The 26,936-nt window shown below is 46.7% G+C and overlaps 1 protein-coding gene and 1 long non-coding RNA gene across 3 annotated transcripts in view; one reads left to right on the top strand and one right to left on the bottom strand.

Moving 5' to 3' along the window:
• The window catches only part of LOC135387775 (uncharacterized), a 66,284-nt gene extending 52,029 nt beyond the window's left edge, over positions 1 to 14,255 (top strand). The window contains exons 2-3 of the long non-coding RNA XR_010421252.1: positions 13,645 to 13,861; positions 13,933 to 14,255. This is a non-coding gene — a long non-coding RNA (uncharacterized LOC135387775). The remainder of the gene's footprint in view (positions 1 to 13,644; positions 13,862 to 13,932) is intronic.
• LOC135387774 (voltage-dependent calcium channel subunit alpha-2/delta-1-like) overlaps positions 1 to 26,936 on the bottom strand; it is an 84,522-nt gene that overhangs the window by 43,018 nt on the left and 14,568 nt on the right. The gene's annotated exons all lie outside the window — the stretch shown is intronic.

The following is a 26,936-nucleotide window of genomic DNA, read 5'->3' as shown; positions in this document are numbered from 1 at the left end:
GGGACAAATCAACCACTCTCTCTCACTCACCCCCTTTCACTCTTACATTTTTCTCACTCATACACACAATCATACGACGGGATCGACGCAAGCGGCAACTGTTGAACATGAGAGAACTCATGTTCTGAGGATACGTCGAGGATACGTCGATCCCGTCGTATGAATGTACGTGTGAGTGAGCAAAAATGTAAGAGTGAAAGGAGGATGAGTGAGAGAGAGTGGCTGGTTTGTCCCTTCAGATGACGCACCCTGGAAGTCGCTGAGAAGGCATGTTAGCTTAGCTCAATTGGTAGAGCCCTGGATCGGCAATCCAGAAGATGTGGGTTCGAATCCTACAGCAACCTTTTCAGTGACATCGACAGAATGATGTACAATAACAAATGGGTACCTATCTTACCGAATCCCCCCGCGAATGTTTCAGCCGCTCGAAACTTTGCTTCACAGACTCGGACAATGAATTTCTGTTCAAGAAATGCGCCCAACCTTCGTCATTGTGTTCAACGTGTGGTTGCGTGACGATTCGGAACATATTCTTCTCGAATGTGCGTGGTTTCGAACTGCACGTCTGCAACTTGAGAGATCTCTGGATCGTCTTGATAGCTGACCCTTCGACGTTGTGAAAGTGCTGGGCCAATGACCATCCTCAGGGTGCGCTCACTCATCACCTTCGTTAGGAGCATAGCAGAGCTTCTTTTCTTTTTTCGTTTTTGACCTGGAGTAGCTTGTACAGCGGTGGGCGGGCTCTCATCGTTTTTTCTCCTATAATCATCATCATCATCAACAACAAATGTGTATGTATTTCTGAAAAATGAGAGCGGTGATGCGTCAAATACGATCATCCGTGTACAGTGATCTCCTGCAAAACATTTCACTTCTCGTCCGTCTTTTAACGGCCGTCCGAGCTCGTGTTTAAGCAAACAGGGTGCGTGCGTTTCAAAGCGAGAAAATCTTTTTCCGCGTCAATCTGAAAACCTCTTCTTTCGATCAATGCAATCAACTGACAAGGAGGCAACCAAGACGTGCAGCCCCTAAAATTTTTCGCCTTCCGTTTGTGACGTTTATCCCGACCTCTAATGGCTGGTCGATTACGGATGGTCGTTAGGAGCCGCAGAAAACCGGAAATGACCCTCACCGGAAGTAAACCTCACGACCGTCGAAGGTAGCCTTCCGCGACTGGCTGATAACAGGCGTTTCTGGGATTCAGCCACGGAAAGAACGTTTCTGCTCCAGTTTTATTACAGTGAAAGAAAAGTCACCGTGAGCGCAGTTATTCATCAGGTACCCCTTCTTGCTTCGTGCTGCATAACAAATTCTTGGGCATTTCTTTTCTTCGTGATCGGCAGAAAATCAGTGGAGAGAAGTGTTTCGGTCGCGTAAACAGGATTTATAGCAAAGGCGATAACCTTTGATTGCCATTCATCATCTCGAAATAAGGTTTTTTTTTTTTTCACCTTTGACTGCCTTGATTTTGTTCCGTTAGCATTTTCCAAGTGTCAAAATGCTCCTCCCAGCTGGCATACTTCCCCAGGTAACTTTGACTACCTGCTTGGGAAAAGTTATGGTGATGATGATGATGATGATTGGAGTTTTAATGCCGCATCGACAACACAGGTGGAAAAGTAATGGAACGAATGAAGTAATTGCGTAGAATTGAGTGGTGACCTTCTTCACTCAAGAACAAGCTGGGTTCCGACGTCACCGCAGTTGGATAGATTATATCCTAGACGTGGTCACGTCGGGGAAGAGGGAAGATCTCATTCGCGGTATTTCGTGACGTCTCTCCTCTGTCCCTTTTTCGGGTTCCATTTTTTCACTATGTACCAGCTGGCCTGCACCCTTGCCCTTTTGCCATTAGTACTTCTTGGCGTTAAAGCTCAGCTCCGCCGATTTTCGACTGCGACAGAATGGAGCCATGCATGGGCTGTGCGTTCGTTTCCGCACAGGGAGCATACATGTGAAAATTTTTCACCCATTTGTTTGTAGTTTTTAAGAAAACAATTTTTTAAATTTCGCTGGCACGGCGGTCCTGTGGTCGGCAAACCCTGACCAATCCAGGCTTCGTCGTGGCTTGGCTAACGCCAAGTCGTCGATGCGATGGCGGAGATCTATGGGCGAAGGTGAATGTTTTTTGTGTGTTCCGTGATAATTGCTGTCGTTAATAGCCTCACAGATAGTTTTGCCGGTCTTCTTTAACAAGCCTTACAGGATGGCCTCGTTGTGCAACGACGGCCGTCGTGAGCGGACATTCTGTGCCCGCACTGTGCTTCGTGCTACCAACAAGACCTAACACCTAACGTGTGACGTACACTTACGCATTCTCAATAGCTTTGGCAGCGCACTATGCGCGGACTTGCTGCGCGTGCAGAAAGCACCACCAAAGGTATTGAGAACGAGAACGTGCTCGAAGACGAAGTATTCCTTATAAGAAACATGGTAAAACGGTGCGGTGGTCCCCGATAGCTCGTGACAACTATTTCAGCACGATACAGCGGCCATGACGGAGTGTAAACACAAACTGGTTGCCAGGCAGCGCTGGCTAGGTGTGGCTATCCAATCCGCGCAGTTCCAAGTATGACGTCACAAGTGGAACTGCCGCCCGGTAGTTTTTCTCAAATTTCTCACGAAGGAGTATGGAAATTTGGAAAGCAATGTGCGTTTATGAATGAAGTTGGGACCACGGTTCTGAATATCACAACGTCTTCATACTTTCGGAACAGCAGCGGAGCTGCACTATGACATGCAGCGTCAGTCATCCATCAATCTTGCTTTATACAGCGCTGCGCTCTCACGTAAAACGTTGCTTTGGATCGCTGATTTTCTCAGTCAACAATGTATTTTCATCCAAGGCGACAAGACAAGACGACACAGAGCAATTACCCATCCCTCAGGATGTGCCACAAGGAAACATCCAAGGTCCGCTCCTCTTTAGTGCCGCTATGGCGGGCATTGGAACCTGCATTCAGTGGAAAGCAGACTTGTGCCCGTTACTCGAAAAAAGTAATTGATTACCGTTACCGTTACTTCTACGCAAAAAGTAATTGATTACCGTTACCAATTACTCGACTCCAAATGTAACTGAGTAACGAGTAAAAAAGTAACGCGTTACTCCGGTCGTTACTCTGCATTCACGCAAATTATACCTGTCTTTGTGTGCCCCAGAAAAAAAGAGAAAGGAAAGAAAGAAAGGTTCAATAGCGGAACAGCTGAAATAACACGAAAAACAAAAACGCTTAGGACAGGTAGATCTACTGTACGTCTGTACTGTAGATCAGGTACGTCTACGGTATTTATCGCCCGGGAAGACGTTGACCCGATTGTGGAAGAACATTGCCTGGAACCTCCCCATGACTCACTAAACCTCTAAGCCTTCAGGTACCACCATACTGGTGTAGGAAAAGATTAGGGAGAGATACCCTGAAATTCCAGAACGTTAGTACAATGACCTGCACTTGCTATAGTAGAACGATCCAACAAAGGCTGACGGCACCAGGTGCTTGACTTGGGGCAGACATCTGAAAAATAAGTTAATCTCTGCAGGAAAAGTAATCAATTACTGAGTAATCGATTACTCCAAAAAGTAATTGATTACTCGAAAAATTACTTTCACAGTAAAGTAACTGATTACTCGAAAAATTACTCAAAAAAGTAATTGATTACAAGTAACGCAATTACTAGTAACGCGTTACGCACAAGTCTGGTGGAAAGTCATCTGTTTCCTGTATGCTGATCACATCTGTATTTGGGCACTTTTCGCCAGCATCTTCAGCGCATGTTAGATGCCATTCGTCACTATTTGCTCCAGGCAGGAATGGGGATATCCGTAGAGAAAAGCGCCGTTCTAGCCTTCACGCACAAAGACATGCATAGATGTATAATGCTGGAAGCTCACTGGAGCAGGTGACACATCACAAGTCTCTCGGCATAACTCTGTCATGGAATTTCTCGTGGAGGCGCCACATAGACGTTCCAACGCTGGATCGGTTACGATCTCCTCACGTTGCACAATGCCTTGGCTCCCGTCTTCCATGGACTTCCTCAGGCATTGGTACAAAAGATTGAGCCCTGAACGCGCGAAGCCTTCGAGGCGCTGAAACCCGCCTAGTAGTTGCTCAGGTCAGGGACGTCCCCATTGAGGTTCTCCGTACTCTGGAGACTGCACACCACTATCTGCGTGTAAACGCCGCCCTCTGATTCGCAAGCTTCACGCTAGCGGAACGCGACGTTTTATGCTTCTACAACATCATTCAGACCTGATATTCCCAAATTCATAGTCGACCCGAGGGCACCAAAAGTGCTTCCATGGACGTTACCTACGCCGCATGTCGCTGTCTCCACCGGGCCTCAACAACAACAAAAACAGCTATCTCGATGTTATCCTCAGGCAACTTGCCCTTGACTTCATCGAGACTCAATACTGCAACGGTACCGCTCTAGACACGGATGGATCGTCGACCAGGGATACTTCATCTGCAGCCTTTGCCATTCCGTCAGAGTCCGTTACACGTGGATGTCGTCTGTCTCACCATACCTCGTCGACATCCACTGAGCTTTGTGTCATCCTGCTGTTCTTGATATATGCGGCAGGCTGCGAACCGCGGCAATGGGTAATTTATACAGACTCCAAAGCAGCTCTCCTGTGCATTAAAAACATGGGCATCCGCGGTTCTCTATCCTCAGCGGTGATGGATATGCTGTGCATCCTGAAGTCTCTACAAGAACGCTCTCACTCCATTGCCTTTCAGTGGGTTCCAGGGCGTTGCGGAATAACTGGGAACCACGAGGCCGACGCTGCCACTGCACATCACCAACGACGCCCATTGTACTTTCGAGAGGAGACAGAAGATCCCTTCTCGGGCATTTGTCTGATTCCTGGTCTACCCTACAGTGGCCATTCCAACCAGGTCCTCTTTGCGAAGTGTAGGCCCAACGCTATCATACCGGCTGCCTGCAAAGCCTCCTCGTCCCCTGAAGCCGCTCATCCACAGGCTACGTCTGAACGTGGCTCCGTTCTATCGCCACCAGCTAGGCTGTGAGGTTCGCCCTATTTGCAACGAGTGGGATGGACTTGCCAACATAGAGCACGTACTCCTCCGCTTGACAGAAGCGAAATGGCGCTGACAAGATGGTGGTGCATGACTGTAGACTTGTCTCGGGTCACAGTCATACTCCTCCGTTGTCGGACTTATATCCACTAGAGGTGTACACTGCAGTCACAGCTTGCCACCAGCCGTCTCTTCAACTTGTCGTGCATTCTCGGCCCACTCCAGGGCGGCCGTACATCATGTAATTTCTGTAACGGCCCATTTCGACGAAGACGAGGAGGAAAAAGAAGGTCGAACGTTGGGGGATTGGGGGTTTTGTGCAAGGATATGAGTAAAAGGAATATTACAAATTGGTGCGGTCGACATGTGGGTAACGTTTACTGTGAGGCCCAACGGCTCACAAGACTTCATCGTCACTGCATGTGAAGTGGATGAAGAACCAGCACTCGAGCTACCTCAACAGCTATCCACATCGGAGTTGAAGGAACTTATTCTCCAGAAAGCCAAAGCAACACTACCGGAGTTGCTGGAAAAAGAAAACGTGAAGGTAAACCTGGTAAAGCCCTTCGATGGACAGTCCGCCAGCCCAGCCTCCTGGCTTAATTTCTATGAATATGCGTGCGACAAGAATTACTGGCATGTTGACGAGGATCGCGTGAAGAGCCTCCGTATGTTTCTCACCGGAATGGCAATGAAGTGGTATGAACTCCGTATCCCAGACCATGCACGCCAAGCCTGGAATGAATGGAGAGAAAGCTTCCTCATTTCATTTCAAGAAAATTCGGTAGACAGGTGGGACAAAGCCTTCCGCTTCCGGTATAGGCCGACAGAGACGCCTCTACAATACTTCTTTGAGAAACGACGACTACTGCAGATAGCTGACACCAACCTGCCTCAAACATCGGTCGTCCCTCTCATAATACATGGGCTAACAAGAGATATGCAGAAGCAAGTTCAAGTAAAAGCTCCTAACACAGTCGAGGAGCTTCTTACCTGCATGAAAGAGCTGTGCGTGGATACTCTACCACGCAATCCCACAGACACCCAAGGTCTTGCAACCACACAACCCTTCCGTGATCGACGAGGGACAGGGCCACAGAACCCAGGAAATCGAGGTTGGCAAACTCGAGGAGCTGTAGGAGTGAGGACACTATACTGTCGAGAAACTGAACACGACGACGAACTCGATGTACAAAAAAAACGAGTAAAAGAGGGTGAACAGTCCCACCCGTTGAGAACCCGACTTTTCTCTACATAGACCTTACAGTGAACGGAAATGTTTCAAAGGCACTGCTTGACATTGGAGCCTCAGTTAGTGTGGTAAATAAGAAAATACTAGACAAGACAAGTATCACACCTGGAAGAATATTAGACGTCGTCAATTATGATGGTACCAGGAACACCTTTCATCATTGGGCCGACATCACACTGACTTTTCAAGGAAACACCAAACAGACAAAAGCCTTAGTACTTGAAGACGGAGACTACGACCTCCTCTTGTCCCATCCAGACATGAAGGAACTACGGATAAACACGTACTGGGATGACAAGGTAGCTGTGCAACGAGTTGACTGTGAAACATCCACACCTCGCCGCTTGAAGGTAGACAAATCAGAAGACGTCTTCAAGAAGTTTCCAGAGCTCCTCTGCATTACCAAATACCCCACGGCAACAACGTATCTAGAAGTGCCATTTGAGTTACGGTCCACAAACGTGGTTTGCAAGAAACCGTACAACATGTCAAGGGATAAGAGAAAGTGGCTAAAGCAAGAGCTACAAGACATGCTAGAGGGACAAATAATCCGCCCGTCGGTATCAACGTTTGCCTCTCCTGTAACAATAGTGCCCAAAGAAGACGGCACATTTCGGCAGATTACCGGTGCATTAATAGGCAAACTGACTTGTTTCCTTTTCCCATGCCGCGAATTGACAACATCATTGACGAGACCGGAGGCTGTACAGTTTTCTCCAGGATCGACCTGAACAAAGGCTTCTGGCAAGTTCCCCTTAAAGAGGAGTTTCAGAAAATGATGAACGAAGTCTTGATCCGATTCCTCGGTCAGTTCTGCAATGTCTATGTAGATGACATTATTGTTTATTCCCGGACAAAGGAGAAATATTCGAAACATTTGGGCTTGGTGCTCGAGGCATTGTCTAAGGCTCACCTCAAGATTAATCACAAAAAGAGTAAGTTTTTCAAGGGCCAGGTGCAATTCCTCGGTCGTGTATTCGACGGAAACACCAAAAGCACAAAATTTGAGTCAGTGGTGCGTATCCAGAAGTTAACGAAACCGAACGACGTCCGTTCTCTGAGAGCATTTCTTGGACTTTCTGGGCACTTCCGAGCCTTCATACAGGATTATGCCAGGAAAACAAGGTGCCTCACGAGACTTCTACAGCAGAACGTAGACTTCAAGTGGACACCAGAGTTCGAAGATGCCTACAAATTCCTGGTGAAAACTATTTCGTCAGACCCGGTACTTACGTTGCCAAATTTTAATCTGCCATTTGAGCTTAGCACAGATGCTTCTCACTATGGCACAGGCGCAGTCTTACACCAGCGATACAAGAAGGAACCAAAGGGCCGCCAGCTTCGCCTGGTTGGGTTCCACTCCTACACGTTTACAAAGGCGGAGGTGAACTACACCAAAACAGAAAAGGAAGCCCTAGCTGCTCTCAAAGCGATACGGTACTTCCGACCTTATCTGGAAGGATCACATTTCAAGCTATTCACTGATCACCAAGCTCTCACATACCTCTTCGAAATGACATAGCCAAAGGGAAGGATTGCTCGGTGGATTAACGAACTGCAGCAGTTCGACTTGGAAGTATCCCATCGACCAGGGGTGTGTCTTACCGATGCCGACGCTCTTTCGAGACTTTCGTTGACAACAGACACCGTCGATTTTGTCTCTATTAATGCACTCAAGCTTTGGGAAGGTTCAGAGCCGCTGAAGCTCAAACGCGGCAGGTACATGGTGCCTTCTACAATGGTACATAAGGTTCTCGAGCTTTATCACGAGAGCCCTGAGTCTGGTGGACATGATGGTTTTAGTCGGACGTACGGCAAGATTAGAAAGCGCTTTTACTGGCCTACAGTCAAGAACGACATCCGAGAATACATCCGCTCATGTCATGTGTGCCAAAGGTATAAAGTAAAGTACCGACAAACAATTGATGAAATGGCTCTCGGAGAACATTCGAAGACACCTTTTAAGGTCGTGCATGTTGATCTTGCAGAACTAAGGAAAAAAGGGGAAGGTGTCCAAAGAACGCAGGCGTTTTTGATCGCTATCGACAAATGTACCCGCGTGGCAGCTACCAGACCGGGAAAAGAAGACGTCAATAGCGTGATTGCACTGTTAGAACGCGCTATGTTCGCTATGTTTCAAGATCCCAAAGTCGTCGTTTCAGGTAACGGCCCAGCATTTCGGAGTAAGAAGCTCAAGGCATGGGCTCAAAGTAGAGGTATTGCACTGAAGCATACCGCTCCCTACCACCCAGCAGCTAATGGCCTTGCCGAACGTGTGATACGAGACTTAAAACAGTTCATCAACGTGTACCCCGACTTTAGAGGAGGATGGAAGTGCTGCCTACTGAAGAAGTAAGAGCGCAGTGCGAAAGCACAGGTTTAATGTGGGAGCGAACAGCAAAGGTAGAATGAGTGCGCGAGAAACAGTCGCCACAAGGCTGTTGTCGCCCTCTTCAAACACCCCCTCGACAACTAATGATCAAAGAGACACATGTGCTTCCTCGGAAGCAGTAGTCGCGGTCGCGGGATGGGTTTGGTTAATGCGTCGGCGACCATCCTGGCTGTTTCGCAGTATTGCGGGTGTATGACTCCGCGTTGGACCAAATCTCTGAGATGATGATGTCGCACGTCAATGTGTTTTGTTCGCGCGCTGTGTGCCTCGCGAAGTGCAAGCTTGATGCAGCCTTGGTTGTCCTCAACTTGAAGTGCACCAGAAGCTTAAAGCTGAAGCCCTCCGGGCAGCCAGGTATGAAGCTGGAGTGCTACGTGGATGCGGATTGGGCAGGAGATGTGTCGGACCGCAAATCGACTAGCGGGTACTTCGTCCAGCTGGGAGGCAGTCCCGTCTCCTGGTCCACGAGGAAACAGATGTCCGTATCATTGTCATCTACAGAGGCCGAATATGTCGCAGCGGCACACGCGTCACAAGAACTTTTGTGGCTGCGACAGCTCTTACAAGTTTTTGGTTATGACCAACATCTGCCGCACTGCGCTCTTACTTCTTCAGGTTATGGACACCTTGTTCAGAAGCACTGTTCCATGCTTATCTTCCTCGGTTTTTGCTAATTGAACTACCGCTGCGTCAGCCGTCGGAGTTATGGCAGACTCGGGCAAGTTCATGGTTGCGAAGTTGACAGACGGCAACTACTAAGCTTGGAAATTCAAGATGAGAATGCTTCTGATCCGGGAGGACACTTGGACATACGTTGCAGACGAAGCCCCAGTGGATCCGTCGACTGCGTGGGTTGCTGGGAGATCGGAAGGCGCAAAGTACGATTTGCCTTAGCATCGATGACAGCCAAATAGTGCACGTCTGTAACTGCTCATCGTCGAAGCAGATGTGGGATGAACTGAAGAAGGTTCATGAGAGAGCAAACCTCAGTAATACTCTGTATTTACTGAGGAAATTATATCAGTCACGATTGGACAAGGATGAAGAGATGCAAGTCTACATAAGGCACACCTTGGAGTTGGTGGAGCGACTACAAGGAATTGGGCAAGAGATAACTGACTTCCAAGTCGCTGCTCTTCTTCTTAGCGGGCTTCCGGATTCCTACCAAGCACTGGTCACCGCACTTGATACACGGCCCGACGATGACCTCACGCTCGAATACGTAAAAGGCAAGCTTGTAGACGAATTTAAAAGGAAGCAAGAGATGACAGTTGTGTCAGCAATGCCCGACTCGGAAGCGGCACTCCGTGTGCAAGGTTCCCGTGACACGAATACGTCCAGCGATACAAGAGAGTGCTTCTATTGTAAGAAGAATGGACACATCAAAAGGAACTACGCTGCTTGGAAGGCGCAGAGAAAATCGCAGAAACAGAGAAGCAGACAGCGTGCTAAGACGGCAGTATCTCAGCACTCGTCCTCGTCGGAGATTGCTTTTCTTTTATCGAGAAATTCTTCTGCCAAGGATTGGCACATCGACTTAGGCGCCACAAGTCATATGTGCAACGACCTGAACTTTTTCACGTGGAACTTCAGGGAGAAGACAGAAGTGGTTACAGTTGCGAACGGCCAGCACGTTTCTTCTCAAGGCGTGGGAGATAGCATCCTGCAGTGTCGGGTATCGCCGTCGGTAGTCAAGACTATTCCTGTCACAGAAGTCCTTTACGTGCCTTCTCTGGAGGGTAACTTCCTTTCCGTGAAGAGATTAACTGGTCTCGGCAACGTGGTGACCTTCCGGGGAGACCAGTGCACGGTTGCTAAGAATAAGCAGGTCTTGGCTACAGGAAAGCTCGAGCGGGGCCTTTACCGGCTTGTGACAGCTAAGACCGAAGTGGCCAACATTACACAAGCTTCGCATCACAAGAATTGCATCCATATTTGGCACCATCGGTTAGGACACCGAGATGCAATTGTACAGGGATGGTTTGGCAGACGGAATCCTTATTGAAGACTGCGACCGGCTGCTCAAATGCACAAGCTGTATAAAAGGAAAAATGAAGCGGGCATCCTTCCCAAAAGTGAGCGATTCAAGAGCGGAAGGCGTACTGGACCTGGTACACACAGACGTTTGCGGGCCCATGAGGGTTCTCACGCCGAGCAAGAACAAGTGCTTTGTAACGTTTATCGATGACTACTCTCGGTACACTGTGCTATACTTGCTAAAGTCCAAGGACGAGGTACCTTCGAAACTTAAAGAGTACCTTGCATTAGTAAAGACTAAGTTTGGCACGTACCCGAAGGTCCTGCGTGCGGACAACGGAACCGAGTACACTGGCAGTACATCTCGACTGATTCTGCGAGACTGTGGGGTTGAGCTTCAGACCACTGTTCCGTATAGCCCTCAGCAAAACGGTGTAGCAGAAAGGAAAAACCGCACACTGTGTGAGAGTGCCAGGAGCATGCTTTTTGGAGCGGATATGCCAACGACTTTTTGGGGTGAAGCCATCCTGACGGCATGCTACCTCCAAAACCCACTACCAGGCAGAGCAGTTCAGAGAACACCTTACGAGCTGTGGCACAGCAAAAAGCCGAGCTTGGAACATCTCAGGATGTTTGGGAGTCACGTCTTCGTGCACGTTTCAAAGGAAAAACGGTCTAAATGGGATGCTCGTGCTGTCGAAGGGAGACTGGTTGGCTACGGAAGAACTCAGAAGGGATACCGAGTACTTCTCAAAGGGAGTCATGAGATAAAGGTGACTCGGGACGTGGTAATCGATGAAGCTCCAATCATACAGAAGTTCCGCTCGGAATCGTCTCCACCATGTCACGAAGAATCAGGAGATCACCGTCTACGTCATGAAGCGGGTGCAGATAGTTCCAGCGAGATAGAAGTACAGATGTGGCCGAGCATATCTTCACCCCAGGAAGAAGAGGTCAATGGTACATCGTGAGAGGAACGAGGGACAGCCGTAACTGAGCTTCGGCGTTCGGCTAGGAGCAATAAGGGCGTCCCGCCAGACCGATTTTCCTACATCGCTCAGGCCGCGCCAACTGCTGATCCTGGGAGCTGCAAAGAAGTTCAAGCATTGCCAGCTTCCGAGAGAGTGAAGTGGATTGAGGCTGCAAACGAAGAGATTGCTTCACTTCACCAACTTAATATGTGGGCTCTTGTGGAGCTTCCCCCTGGAAAACGACAATTCGGTTGGAAATGGGTTTTCAAAACAAAATGAAACAAAGACGGCAATGTTGAGAGATACAAGGCAAGGCTCGTTGCCCAGGGGTACTCTCAAAAATACGGAGAGGACTACGACGCTACTTTCGCCCCCGTTGCAAAGCTTACGACCTTGCGGGTTCTTCTCACGGTATCAGCATCACGAAAGTTGCAGGTTCGTCACTACGATGTGCTTTCCTCAATGGAGTGATTGAAGAAGACATATACATGAGAAGGTTTCGTGTCGCCCTCTTCTAACACCTACAAGCTGCTGTTGCCCATCATAACCAATCGCAAACACAACGGGATTGGGATGCATACGGCCAAGTCCCTGTGCTGCCGGCTGACAGAGTTATGGGGATTGACCAAGCTATGGCCCTCATAGAAAAGCGTAGGACACCAGAGGAAGAACAGCGCTACCGCAGGAGAATGAAGCGCAACTTCGATAGGCGTCATAACATTGACATTCCGAATATTGAAGTGGCCGACCAAGTACTAGTAAGAAAAGGACTTCCGGCATCCTCCACGAAATATAAAGGGCCGTATGACGTTGTGAAGGTGGCCAGAGTGAAAGGCGTGTTAAAAAAACCATTTGATACATTGGAGACACTGCCAAGGTGGAACTTTCCTCGATAGGAAACGTTTTTCCATATCATTCCAGGAGGAATGGTCTCTCAGGGGAGGCGAGAATGTAACTGCCCATCTCGACGAAGACGAGGAGGAAAAAGAAGGTCGAACTTTGGGGGATTGGGGGTTTTGTGCAAGGATCAGACTAAAAGGAATATTACAATTTCCTTCTTGCTTTTTTGTTTTTGTTTTTTGAGGCGACTGGTCCAAAGGACTCATTGTGGCCCCGACAGCGCCCTCGGACATTCCCACCAGGACCGCCATCGTCGATCTGATCATCACCGTCATCTCTCATATTAGACCCCCATCTATGGGGTAGCGTTCCACTCCTAGATTAGAGAAGCTCCCCTGCAGTTCACCGTCAGAATGTAGGTAATTGTTGCTGTTGTTCTTGTTATGCTCCTCAAAGGTCCCATTTAATACCTCCTACTTATAGGTGAGCGCATAAGCAATGGTCAGAGCCAATTATCCCGACAAGTACCTAGACTAGAAAAAGATATTCCTTTCTTTGTTATTTTTGTGCCTTTTAAGCGCTACCTTTTCGTGAGCAAATTTCATTTCCTTGGTCTCAAAGCAACTATCTAACAAGTTTTTGCACTAAAACTGTGTGTCGTAGCATCTTCGCTGAAGCTCCTTGCTAACTCAATATCCTCTGAAGATGCCTTCATTTCGCAAAGTGCACGAAGAAATTAAATATTGGCGACACCTCGCGCTGCACTGACGTTTTTGCTTCGACCCGCCGATCTCGCACAGAAGTTAATAAACAGGGAAAAATTGTTTCAAGACTTGCAAGAAAAAAAAGCTTACAGTCTGCTCGATGAGTCACAAATGAAGTTTGGTCAAGTGTCTCCTGCCTCCATTCTTCCCTGTACTGAGCATGTAAATCGTAGGGTGACTCTCGTAAGACAATTTTGTAGCATCGTGTGAGGCACACCTGTCTATTCTGTTCATTGGCTTGAAGGACGTCACCTTACGAAATTCTTGGTTCAGCCGCTGCAGTTTATTGGTTATGATTTGTGAAGATAATTGAAAACGTTTCGTTCATCTATTTCTCTGAATGTGTGGATTGCAAAATGGCCAGTTTCTCCTCTCATCTTTTTCTTGCTGATTGTCCACGCTCCAGCGGCATCTCTAGTGTGACGTCACACCGACAGCTATTTCCTGCCAGGCAGGCCGCTCGGAGATGGCACGCTACCACCACCATCTATGGGGCGTAACTCACTCGGCGTCACAATCGGGGGGTCCCGCCACCTGGCGGCCGTCAGCAGGTCAAGTAGAGTCATCGTCCGGGATGGAATCCAAGGGCTGTGAACTGTTGTTCTGCAAGAAATGATAGATTGGTAGGTCCAATCTATCATAATCGAGGACCCTTGTGTCCTTATACTGCTGCTTGTTCCCCTTTTCTTTGCAGAATAACACCTCCCGGACGATGACCTCCACACCGGACTTCCTTCTACTTGACGGCGACCAGGTAGCGCGATCGTGACGTCATTGTATTGTCATTTGTCAATCTTCAGTCCTGACGATGGCGTTCACTTCCCCTTAATTTTCCACTCCCCCTTTTGCTTCTTCGTTGTCTGCCTCAGATTTTGTTAGTACCTATACATAAATATTTAATTTTGGTGGAACGCTCGTCTCCACGTCCAGATTTATTTAATCGTTTAATGTGAGCACATTTTTTAAGTTAATTATTTGCCGTCAAGCTCTACAACAGTTGGTGAGAACGTTGAGTTTTCCTCGGGGTGTCTCTCTCTCTCCACAGAACTTGTATAAAGGAAAGTCTTAATCAATCAATGGAGTGAGATGCACCGTAAGTTCCACAAGATATGGGATATAACCAATAAAGTCTCGTAAATATGGCGTGTAACCTGGAAGCCTTGTACTTAGCATGAAAACACTGCGTGGAATGCATATTGAAGAAAACTTGGCCAAGAACAAAATAACGCCGTTTGGGAACAAAGAAGAATATGGTGTGTAGCAGATGACCGACGACGTTGCGTCTCCTATCCACGCCGCCAGTAAGTGCAGCTTCAAGGCTTCGCTTTTCGCCACTTGGATCAAACTTTTTAGGACACGATTCAATCAGACCATTTGATTGAGGGTGATAAATAGACGAGGAAGTGTGCTTCATACTCGGTCGTGGAGAAATTGTGATCAGATACAATCTCTGTGGGGTATCCTTCGCGACTGAACAGAGTGCGCAGGAAGGAGATTACTGTAGAACTGTAGTAGTCCATTACATTGATCATAAACTTAGATTAGTGTGGCGCACGGTGTACAGGACCGACGATGTCCCATGGTCCATCCGGAAGAGGGCTCAAGATCAGGTGCTCGACATCGGTATCCATAGCAGGCCACCGGTAGTACTGTAGGGTCTGTTGTCTCGTGAGCTAACGCCATCAGCCTCGGACGTAGGGATGGTGGTAGGACTATCCGGTCTTGCCTAAGCAGCAACCCGTTCACTTCAGGCAGTTCGTCTTTCACTTGCCAGAATGCAGAGAGATTTATGCTTGGCCATCCCCGGTGGATGAACTTGAGAATCTGCGCTAGCAGTGGATCGGCAGAAACCTCAGCTTGAAGCTCTTGTCTTGAAAGTGCTGTCGATCAAGCATCTCTTCGTCATCTTGAAGGGACGGGAAGGAGTAGCCAAAGGCGCGTCTGCGATTACGTTTTGTTTTCCTTTCCTGTACACCAAGTCGAACGTGTAAGCAGGGTGTCGAACGGCAAATTATACGGGTTCGGTTCGGGTTCGCGTTGCTTGGATTTCGTTCCGGTTCAGTTCCTGTGCGGGCGCGCCAAAAATCTAACCGGTTCGCGAACCCGTTCAACGCTTCCATTTTATATCTCCTATGGGAGCTGCTTTTATCAGGAAATGCGTGGCTTACTGCTGTTGTCTGCATTGACGTTTTTAGTGGTTTGGCACTCCCTCGAGCGAGAGAAAGGGATCAACACTTATTGCAAATAGAGTCCACGCTGATGAAATGGTGTAGTGCTGCTACTTTCTGTTCCCAAAAGCCATTTTTTCACACGCAGAGTGCCAGCAAGATACAATTAAAAGGAGACTAATAAGATGGACAGCATCACATATACGATGGTACTTGCCGACACACTGCATTCGCAGCGTGAATCGATCTGAAACCGTACTGAAGCATGCCGAAAATAAGTATGCCAGCCTTGCTCTGTCCGAACTCGCAGCAGTATACCAGTTAATCCACAACACAAAGGCAATGTGTCACGACGCAATTGCACTACCAATAAACAGAACTACATTTACTTTTCAAAGCACGTCCAATCAAACAGCTACGCGTACGCTCCTTCTCCACTTGTCACGTGTAAAGGGAAATGTTGGGTGTTTACTTAATCGCATATTCGTCCCATAGAGCTACACAACTGGTCGACTCCATTCCTGCGTCTGCGTGGAGCGCAAGGACAACTGCGCTTCAAAGTGAGACGCTGAAAGTATACGTACTATACGTCCTCGTTTCACTGCTAGGTGAAAATTTGCGAAATCCATGATATGGATGTGTCCTCGTTCGGGGATTGAGAGAAACTCTTATGCTGACTTTTTTTTATGACCCAACTGCTTTGTTGCGAACCGCTATTATTTTTTACGGTTCTCTTCCGGTTCGGGTTCAATAGTGTCATGAAAATTTCGGTTCGGGGTTCGGTTCGACATGTAATCCTGCAGCCTCATACAGCAGCGTGTTATCCGTAGTGGGCGATGATCCGTAACTTAGTGATCGGTCTGTAATGTAAAACGGCGACCCCAGAGGTGGTCCACGGCCCAGACAAAGGCTTCCCTTTCCCCAACGGAGTAGCGTCGCTCAGCGGGTTCTCGATGCGAGCCATGCTGCTGTTGGAGTGCCAAAGTACTCCAAAGCCGTCCGTGAAGACTGTAATAGGCAGATCTCGATGAAAGAGCGCGGTTGATTCCATAAGCAGTGACTTGAGCCGGTTCAAGACAATTTGCCTCTCTTGAGTTCGGAGAAACGGTGTATCGCCCCGTAGAAGCTCTCGCAGTGGTTCTAATTTATCTCCGTAATTCTTTATCAACTTGACGTAGTAACCCATCATTCCCAGAAACGAAGAGAGTGACTTCTTATCGTACGGGGTAGCAGCATCTTGTATCGCCTCAAGATTTGAAAGGTTGGGAGAAATGCCGTCCGAGCTGACTGTATTGTCCAACAAAAGTCACTTGTTGCGTTTATAAGTCGCAAACGTCGCCACACCAGCAGTAGACAGCTGTTTCGGCCTTATTGGGCCATAGGTGGGCGACGTTTGAGCGAGTGCCGTCGAAGGTCACGTGGAAAGTGATGTCGTCCCGTCAGGTTGAGAGACTCACCTTGGAAAGCCCTGATGACAGTTGTGAAAATGATAGTTTCAATTAATGGGACGCCTCTGTAGAAGTCGCAAACGAAGTTGAATCCATTCATTTGGGGGAACTACTTTCTAGATTTTATCTCTGAGTGGATTCTCGATAAGCGCTGCTCTTCATAAGGCGCCTGTACATGAAGGCGGTCTCTGCATGGAAACATGACATTGGACAGAGCGAAAACAAGTCGCTATGATGTTGTAAACGTAGTTATAGAGGGGACTTGATTGCACCTTAGAGGTTGACAGCCATCGTCGTCCGACAGGTGGAGCTTCTTTTATCTACAGAAATCAGGCAGGGTGGCTGCTATTTCTGTGAGTACATTTTTCGAGCTTTGCATCAAAGTAAGGAAATTGTCCCTCTGGCAGGAAAAAAATGTTTCTGTGTCTGTTATACACATTGAGAAGGTCTTCCTAATTTACTGAATGTTCTTTGAGATGTTGAACATATTTCGAGTCATTCTATTACGCAATCTTTGTGCACAGAGCCGACGCCCCTAACGAACACAGCTGAACCTTTAATCGAATACATAGGTGGGGAAGTTACTTTTATTTTATAGTGCACTACCGTTACTCACTACTTTTTCAAAAAGTAACGGGTTACGCTATTCGTTACTGTTGGGATAGTAGGTAACGCGTTACTAACGCCGTTACTTCTGATAAGTAATGCCGTTACTTTTGCATTACTTCGTCAGTTGTCCTTATAATATGTACCATTTGGTTGAGTCACACAAGTGCGTTCCGCGGATCAATACACGCAATGTTGTGCACAAACAAGGGTCACGCATGAACAAAACTTACATGTATGATTTATTGCAACGCAGAAGTAGTTGACGCTCAAAATTTTCATCTGTGTTGCTGAGCAGACTCCTAATGACACGTGCGTGCTGCTTATCAAGGGTGATAGAGATGGTGACCTTTTATCTCACACAGTATAAATCCAAACAGCGAATCCGTTGGTACTTTTTACTTATTCAGACGGTAGAGGATATTTTTCTGTCGCTTTTACCCCATTCGTCCGAAAAATACCAAAGGGAGTGAAAAATAGAGGTGACATCTCAACCAGGGTAGGTCAACAACCCTTCTTTTGCGTTCTTCGCGGGTGTCTATGTGACCTTCTTGTCATTGTTGAAGATGAATAGAAAAAATCGTAGATTTTCCCGGGGTCTACAGGCACGGTCCTCGCTCAAGCTTTCAAGTTTAGACGATGAAGCAATGTTCCCAAACACGCAGTAACGCGTAACGCCGTTACGCGTTAGTTAGTAAAAATGTAATGACGTTACGTTACTCATTACTTTTCTCCCAAATGTAATGCGTTACCATATTTCACTACTCGAATGTAACGCGTTACTCCCCACCAATGATCGAATATGGGGACAACAAGTCGCATATTGGCGTTCCACTTTCCGTTTGTACTTCCATGACGAGGGCTATTGATATTCCATTAAAGCCCATTTCTATACTTAGTTGATACTTTTTTTAGGGATCTCTCCTAATCCCTCCATGACGAGTAGGGCAATGTCAACACGGGATCAAGATGAGAAATGGCAAGTCCCTTCTGATGGCGGATCATCTTCCTGCGCCCTTATGGGATCCAACTGGGCTGTCGAAAAGATTGTCTCATTAAAGGTTGTTATGAAGGAATAATGAGGCGCTTTCAAGAGGAAGAAACGAAAAGCAAAAATGGCGGGTTCGTGACCCACCCGCAACAATTGTGGTTTAGCGGCTCTCGTCGTACGAGAAAAACCTCGTTAGAAAGGTCCCACCGATCATTCCAAGAAAAACATGCTTCTGTCAACAGTCCCAATGTTTTCTCAAAGACAATTTTCCGTTTTAGCCATGTCAGCACGGTTCCTCGTTTCGGAAAATTCTGCACCTTCGACAGCATACCTTCAACTTTTACCTGGCATTTCGCTCCTGACACTGCCACTCTAGTGGAAATAATGAACGTCGCAGCTACGAGGAAGAAACATCAAGAGCCTAATTGGAAAGAGAAGAAATGTCACCAAGTTACTGTGCGTAAAAAAAGAAACACAGAGAAGGATTTGAAGATGACGTGGAAAGGTCCAGCTGAAGATGCTGCTGAGAAGCAAGATATCTTCTGCGACCTGACCAGTTTCATATAGGGTTCCCTTCCATCTGTTCACGTCTGAATGCCGCTCATAGGCTTCACGGCGCCAACACCGAATATGAAAAAAATCCCTAACCAGCAGAGTTGCCATATATAGGGCTACTTTGTCTACTTTCTGACTGCTGAAATTTGAGCGATGACGATTTGGCTATTTCCTGGCTACTTTGTGGATATTTACTGACTTCCGTGTACCTAAAACGTGATAGTTTTTAACGTGGCGACATATTTAATGCGTTCATTCCTCAATCCCTGGATGGTCGGCCTTCTCTCAGTCGTATGATCGCGGGGTTTGGTTACCGAAAATAATAACCGGTACCTAGGAACTGAAATTTTTCGTTTTCGTTTCCGTTTCCAGACGATTTTCGGTAGCGGTTTCCGTTTCGGTCTCAGAGGTGAAGGTAACGACAATATTTTCGTTTCCTGCAGAACTTGGGTATTCAACGTTTCCGGTAACAAACCCTGCTTTCTATGCGATACTTAAGTAGGATAAGTAGGAAACCGCAGAAGACGGATGTCCTCTTCCCCAACCACTCATACTCAACACAGGCACCAACTTGGCACAACTTCGGTACAACCTCGAGAGTTAGTTACAGCGCTTATGGCGGTTTCGTCCCGATTAGATTGGATTATTTTACTATCCCGAGAAGCCCCCGCTCGAACCATTCTGCAGGAATCATTTGCATTGTCTACATATATTTCGCCGCTATTAAATCAATCTGATCACTGATGAGATGATATCTATTTATTAATACTCTCAAGGAAAGCCACTACAGAGGGGATATAATTCGATGGAACATATCGGCATTCATACAAAACAATAACAATAGAAGGTGGTTTCACTTGACGCTCCTTCTAAGTATGAAGGAATTATGAATCAAGGAAGGTGTTATATGCATATTAAGAGGAAAGTTAGGGGAATTACGTTACGTGAATTACGTTAACGTTTCCAGGCTTGTATTTCGTTACGGTTTCCGGTGAAGGTAACGAAAATATTTTTGTTTCTGTTTCTATTTTCGTGTCCTGCAGAATTTGGGTATTGAATATTTCTGGTTTCCGCTTCCGGTAACCAACCCTAAATGACGTCCTTCAAGACGACGTTGACGTTTTCAAGATAGTTCAGTTGGGTGGAATTACGTAACTGGCAGCGACATTTAACATCACAGGAGGTACAGAATGCGTTGCTCCACCTGTGACACACATCCTCAAGCTATTCTGTGCTGCATATGAACGACTAAGATGCTGTTTACAGTTAACAGCGACCCATTAAATCAGAAATGGTCTTTGACCCCTGAAGGACGACACCTCTCTGACCCCTTCATGGTGCTCATGACGGCGTTTCCTTTGGTTAGGCTGTGTTCCGTTCTATGGTTCTTGTTCCTGAAAATATCAAGAACTGCATGGTCACTGTACAGTTCCGCATTCGTGGTACCTCAGAGGAGCTCAACTGATTCCATGTGATAATAATCATCTTTATTTTACCAGTTACCTGGTGAGAGGAACAGGCAAGTAGCTTCACGAGGTCTGACCCCTATTTGACAATCAACGCAAGTTTAACATGGAATCACACGTTCGGTATACATAAAAAAATGTAGCTGTAAAAGTACAAATAGATTTACAAAAATAATATGATGGATACAAACAGACAGGACTCGTTTTAATCGATACGCATTAACTCGATTATGTTGTTTTGCAGATGGTAATTTTTGTGACTACGATCCATAGTGCCTATAGAGCGAGTTAGGATTTGGTAGTTTAAGAAAGATTGTGTTTGACGATATTTGTCATCTTAGTTATATGAAACAGGTTGTGACGAATCACTTTCTTCTGGTCTAGTTATTGTTGTTTTGCCACACGCGAGATGCCACGAGAAGCGCTTTGCTTTACTCTCTCGATATTTTGGTAGTGATCATATGTTCATCCCATGACTGCCCTGCGTCGGCATTCGGTGTCGCTGTCCGGCGGGTCATCACTTCGCCTTACACCCCACCAATGTGGTCGATGGTCACACTCACTGTGTACACACATATCCCTGGCATCGCGAGCAAAAACGACCATCCCCCGCCTGCCCTGCGCTACCTCGTGCTGGAGCACCTGGACGCCCTACGCAGCCAGCGACTGCAAATATATACCGACGGCTCGGTCTCCACAGCAGCACTGTTCCTCCCTTCCGAAAACATCGAACAAGCCTTCAAGCTTCCCCACGAAACGTCGTCCACCGAAGCGCAGCTTGTAGCCATTCACGAAGCACTGAAGCTTGTATCCTCTCGACCACCTGGAAGCTGGACAGTCCTCACAGACAGCAAGTCGGCGGCACTGTCTTCGCCTCGCTCGCAAGTTATTTCTGACATCCGCTCACTGATCCTGACTCGTCACCTCCGGCCACTCCGTGTGGTTTCAGTGTGTGCCAAGTCACATTGGGTTGCCGGGAAACACACGTGCCGATACAGCAGCGAGGCGCGCTCATGGCACAGCCGAGTGCAACACTGTCATCCCGTTATCACCATCCGTCTGCCGCATACACATCCGCCGGCGCTTTTCCTTCGACACCCGCTTTTTCATGGAAAACACTGTCGCAGCCAACACCTTCCTCCATCGCACTGACCCGAAGATGGCCTTCACTGTGTCGCTATACGGCTGTCTCGAAAGGAAGAGTCAGCTCTCCATCGTCTTCGCCTGAATGTTGCCCGTACTCCATCGTTCCTGTTCAAAATCAAGCAGCGTCCCCCTTCGGCGTGCCCCTCCTGCTCCACCGACGCCAACATCCATCATTTACTCTTGACCTGTCCAAGATATGCCGCTCCTCGGACTGCACTCATGCACGGCCTAGCTGCCGTGGGGCACAGAGACCTCTCTTTGGCCACCCTACTGGGCCCCGTAGGGCAGAAGCAATGGGCTGTTACCAGAGCGCTAATATGCTTCCTGGGTGACTCTGGGCTCCTGGACTGCCTCTGAGCGATCGTGCACTCATGCCCCCCTGCTGCCCCATGTGCCGCTTGCGTCTTTCTCCTTTCCTGATTTTTTTTACAGGGAATAGCAAGTCAGCTTCTGCCTGGCTGACCTTTCCTTTCTGCCTGCCTCTATTTTTTTTTCGTAATAAACATACCCCCCCCCCCCCCCCCCATGAGTGTGTGCTCGTAAACCATACGCCTAGCGACTTCACTTCATTTACAAACTCAATAGTTAGATGTTCTAATAATAATGGTATCTGACAAAAAAACAGTGTTGTTTGGTGCATGAAAAATAACTGCTTTTGTTTTCGAAGTACCAGTTTTTAAGTGATTATTCGTTGACCAACTGTGCAAAGTGTCGTTTATCCCAATTTCGTTCACTTCAAGGGGTGCAGCTGCGCATGTGCACATACACTTCGGTGACCAAGAGCGGTGATGTTAGTATTTTTTTCATCGTTTCATTTTTCTATTTCCTTTCTGTAGGGTCCATCCATTTAGGGGTACTTTATGTGAGTAGCAGAATTGGTGAGGGGACGAATTCAATTTCTTCCCTTTTTTTACATTCAAACTCAACTCAACTCTCGTATAAATGATGAAATTGTATAAATGATATGCACAGCATACACGGGACACAATTAGCTACATACGCGGGAATTTTTCTATTTTTTGGCTATACTTTCTCAATGCATGTTAGCGACTTTCCCAGATTTTGAGCCGGCAACCATGTTCACCACCGTTGGTATACCATATTCTTGTATCATTGATGAACGAAAATACTTGGTATGGGTATCCAATCTCTACGTATTATGTTTTTTCGCCAACATCAACATTAACTTTGTGCGGATTAATCCTGGGTGAGGCTGCAAGTCTCTCCAAGTAAGCAGTCATTATAATCGTCAGTGAGTCGAACCCATTTGACATCGCCTGAAAATGTCTTCTGTTCTCTATGTAACGGGGTCATTAAGAAATTAGTTGGTTTTTGACTCGTCTGAGTGGAATCATACCTGCGGGAGTATTGACGGCGCTTGTTGTGTGCGTGTTGTTTATTTATGTAGCTATCAGTGAGTAATCTGTTCTGAAGTTGTCTACATGTAAGTCATTAGTTTTACAGGGTGGCCCCCCTTCTAGCTCTGCTACAGGGCCCCTGTTCTATAGCACATTTTTTCACGTTTAAATAAAGAAATAAATGAGAAATCTCAAATATTGACGCTAATTTGTGGCTTTTCAGTATGTGAATGCTCTATAAACGGTGAACATTAATAGGAGGTCGTCTATTGATGCTTTTTTAAAAAGACAGATCGACCAGTCACTTTGGAAACCTTCAAAATGAAGAAATCAATTACAGAAAAATCTGTGAATTCAAATAATTCTTTGTTTTTTACTAGCCCGAGGTGTTGTTTTCAACGGAACATTTTTCTGCCCGACGTAAAATATGAGCCTATTGATTTTTCCATCATTACCCGCAGAGGGAGAAATTTTTTACGACATCTTCTTTCGCGTTTCTCGGTTTCGACGACAATTTCGAATGCCGTTTGTGACCTTTTCGCTAACTTTTGCAAACAGGTTATACTGAAAACTTTCCCAACATAAATCTGTCTGACCAATCAATTAAATTTCACCGGGGTCTTTTAGCATATTCATTGGTACCGGACCAAAAAGCCATACATCAATTTGCTTTGACATCAGTTTGTTTTTAGATGCTGTACAGTATTGCTGGCAGCAACTTTGCATTCATGCTGGAGATGTTTCGGATTACGAAGAAGTCTTAACGTTGGTGTCTCGTGCGGAGCGAGATAAATGTTGTCGGAAGGTAATTTGCGGAATCATTTGCAGAAAAGAGGAAAAGGAAAGAAAACGGGAAAACGTCAGCCAAACAGCCCGCCGGCTTGCAATCCCCCCCCCCAAAAAAAAAGAAATGAAAGTAAAGAAGAAACGGGATTCAGGAAGCCCCCCGAATGAAGCTAATTCGCTGCACAGGGGGGAGCGCCAATGGGGGCACAGGTGTTTCCGTGTACCCACTGAAGGCAAATACGGTGGCCGACCGAGGAACTCCTGAAGTACGCAGATCACTAACGATGCTCGGGTGGTATGCTGACAAGAGTGCGAAAGACGCCTGGCTGCCTGTGAGAACGACACCGGCACAGAGCAGTGAGCAGGCCGAGACATCTGTGGAGGACGCTCTGTAGGGAAGTCGGGGTTTTCCTGCGAGACGGAGAAGGCCGCCGCTGACGATCCATTAGCTACTGGCCCATGAGTATATATTGGTATGTCAAGTCGGTTTATAAAGTAAAGACGTTCACCTAAACAGAGTTGCGTGGGATCAGTTGCGAGTGGAAACTGCGCAAGATAACTTTGTGGATATACACCAGTGGGTTGTGATGCATTTTTTAAAGTAATGAAGCGTACAATCTGAAAACGACACTTGTATACGAATATCGTTTACAGTTACATCTGCTAGAAGCGCACAGTTTGTTCCCTAGTACGTGATACTTGAACTTTCGCCAGTGAGCACAGTTCAAGGGGATAGTACATTCCACATCGCTGAAAGGACGACATGCAGCGGCTGCCATTCATAGTCCGCAAGCCACGGAGTCCTGCTATGATGGTGCAATGGAATTTTTTCTCGCAGCGTTTCGAGCAGTGATCGAGCGGGAATACCTATCGAAAATTGAACAACCTACGAGCGGTTAGGTACTCAAGGGACATGACAAGCCCTCGGTTTCTATACGATTATGTCCAAGACAACGTGAGAGACGCTACAAGTATGCAGGAGCAGCAAGAGTTATATGCAGGTACCGCTAGGGGCACTACAAATGAGCATCCATGTGGGACAGGGAGACCGTTTCCGGCACCGACCCCGAGTACAAAGAGTGTGAGGAGGCAGAGAAGAGAGTGGGGAGGGAAACGACGCTGTCCTTCTCTCCCAGCCCGGTGCTGGCTTGCTATGTGCCGCCACGATTCCTATCACCGTACTACAAAGACAATTAGTGCACATAAGTACCTCCGAATACACATTGCATTTTGTGTGCAACATGTACTCGCATCGCTGTCATAATAATAAATAATGAGAAAGAGACACCACTATTAATGGGAGCCGTGATAATTCTCGACGTCATACAGATGTCTGAGTAACTATATTGCATACATGGAACCGTAAATGTAATCAAGTCATTAACCTCGAACAGCTGCATCCCTTCAATTAAGTAACTTGTAAAACTCTTACCACACTTAACTATTTTCATTGGAAAACATGGTTACCAGCATAGTAAGATGTTTAATAGATGTATCTATGGGTAAATGTGATAACAGTGAATGTGCAAGTAGTAGAAGAATTAATGGTACACAAAAGTGTTTTATATACCGAGCATGGGGGATGTTGCAAAAAAAGAAAAGAAATATGTGGGGGGAGTAATAATTATCGTGGTTCCCACCGAATCTGGGAACAAATATTCGAGGGTATTTCAATGTCCTTTTAAGGCTCAGCTGTCACTCTGCATGGCATCTAAACTGAGGGAAAAGTTAGGGGATGTCTCCAAACATTTGGGGGTGTAGGCCAGTCTGGACAATTAACTGCATCGGAATACACATTACATTACTGAAAGCCAGTTGCTGCCAAAGATTATTAGGAAATTTGAAGTTACATCAAATTACTGAACCAGAGACATGGTAGGTCAGTTTCATTCCGGTAGCCTTTCCACTACGGCCCTGTGATGTTCAGTGCTCTCGTCTTTGTGCATCTTTTTAGTAAGTTTGATCGAAAAGACTTCGGTCCAGTTTTCTTATTTCGATGCGCAAAGACGATGCCATGTTTTGTTACAATGAACCTCTAATGGCCACTCATTGAATAAATGCAAACGTCTAATCACTAAGTGTACGTATAGCTCTAGGTGAGAAATGGACCTTAAGTTAACCATCCTAATTTCTGTGTGGTCATCACGATGCCCTTCTGTTTGGAGTTGTCAAAATCTGTAATGACTATATGTATTTCGAATTGATATATTTCATTAAACCTGATGTGGTTTACTTTTTTTTTTTTTGCGTTCCCGTCTGGTGTTGTTGCCTGGGTGAGGAAAAGGGAATAGAACGCAACCGAAGCGCGCGAACGTAAACGTGTCACGGTTAATTATGCACTATACTTATTAATCATACTGCTGACGTCACCTCTGACGTCATTTATTTCCAATCGTAGCAGTCCGCGCAACGGGTGCTGACACAGGGGGGAGTTGCGCTACCTGGAATCGGTGGCGGAAACTGTCTCCCTGTGCGTTTCGATTTCTGCACTGGTAGCTGCCCTAGCGGTACACGAACACAACTCTCCTGCGTCCGCCATGTTGTCCTATTCCGGCCGACGTTTTCGTCCATCTGTTTATTTTTTAAAGGTACTGTAAAGCAGCAGAAGCCGAATTTTATTTAGCGTGGCTATTCGATAGTCCAAGCCATCAGTACAAAAACGGCGCAAATTTCATTCCGATCGGTGGTGCAGTTAATTAGAAAATTACAATTAAAGATTATGGGCAACACTGTATTAGTATTCGGAAGGGATCCGTACTCTCAGCCGCGTACGGCAGCAACCACGTTGCATGCGTATAACACTGGGCCCGACAGCCGAACAGCGCTGTGTTTCTTTTTGATTTTATTTCGCAAAGAACACACTAAACAGGGGTCTATGCCCTCCTATGGAAATATGATACGAAATAATATAGCCACCAAAAGAACAAAACGCGACAAAATAGTGCTGCATGCATAATACATATTCGACAGTGTTGCCCGCTGCACAGGGGGTTGTTCGACACCAGGCGTCGCGCCGCTGCACTACGCCGGATTTTTCGTGATAAATTAAAAATATTTAGAGAGCGTTGTCGGTCGTATGGTTCCGCATATGGGATTTACAAGTAACAAAGTCTCAAGCCACGTCACCAGCATATCCTGCTTGTCTACTGCTTTACAGTACCGATTTTTCTGTAG

The sequence above is a fragment of the Ornithodoros turicata genome, chromosome 3 (genome assembly GCF_037126465.1).
Source record: "Ornithodoros turicata isolate Travis chromosome 3, ASM3712646v1, whole genome shotgun sequence".
NCBI lineage: Eukaryota > Metazoa > Arthropoda > Arachnida > Ixodida > Argasidae > Ornithodoros > Ornithodoros turicata.
Note: the sequence above shows the minus strand (reverse complement) of the source record. Positions and strands in the feature narration are given on the sequence as shown.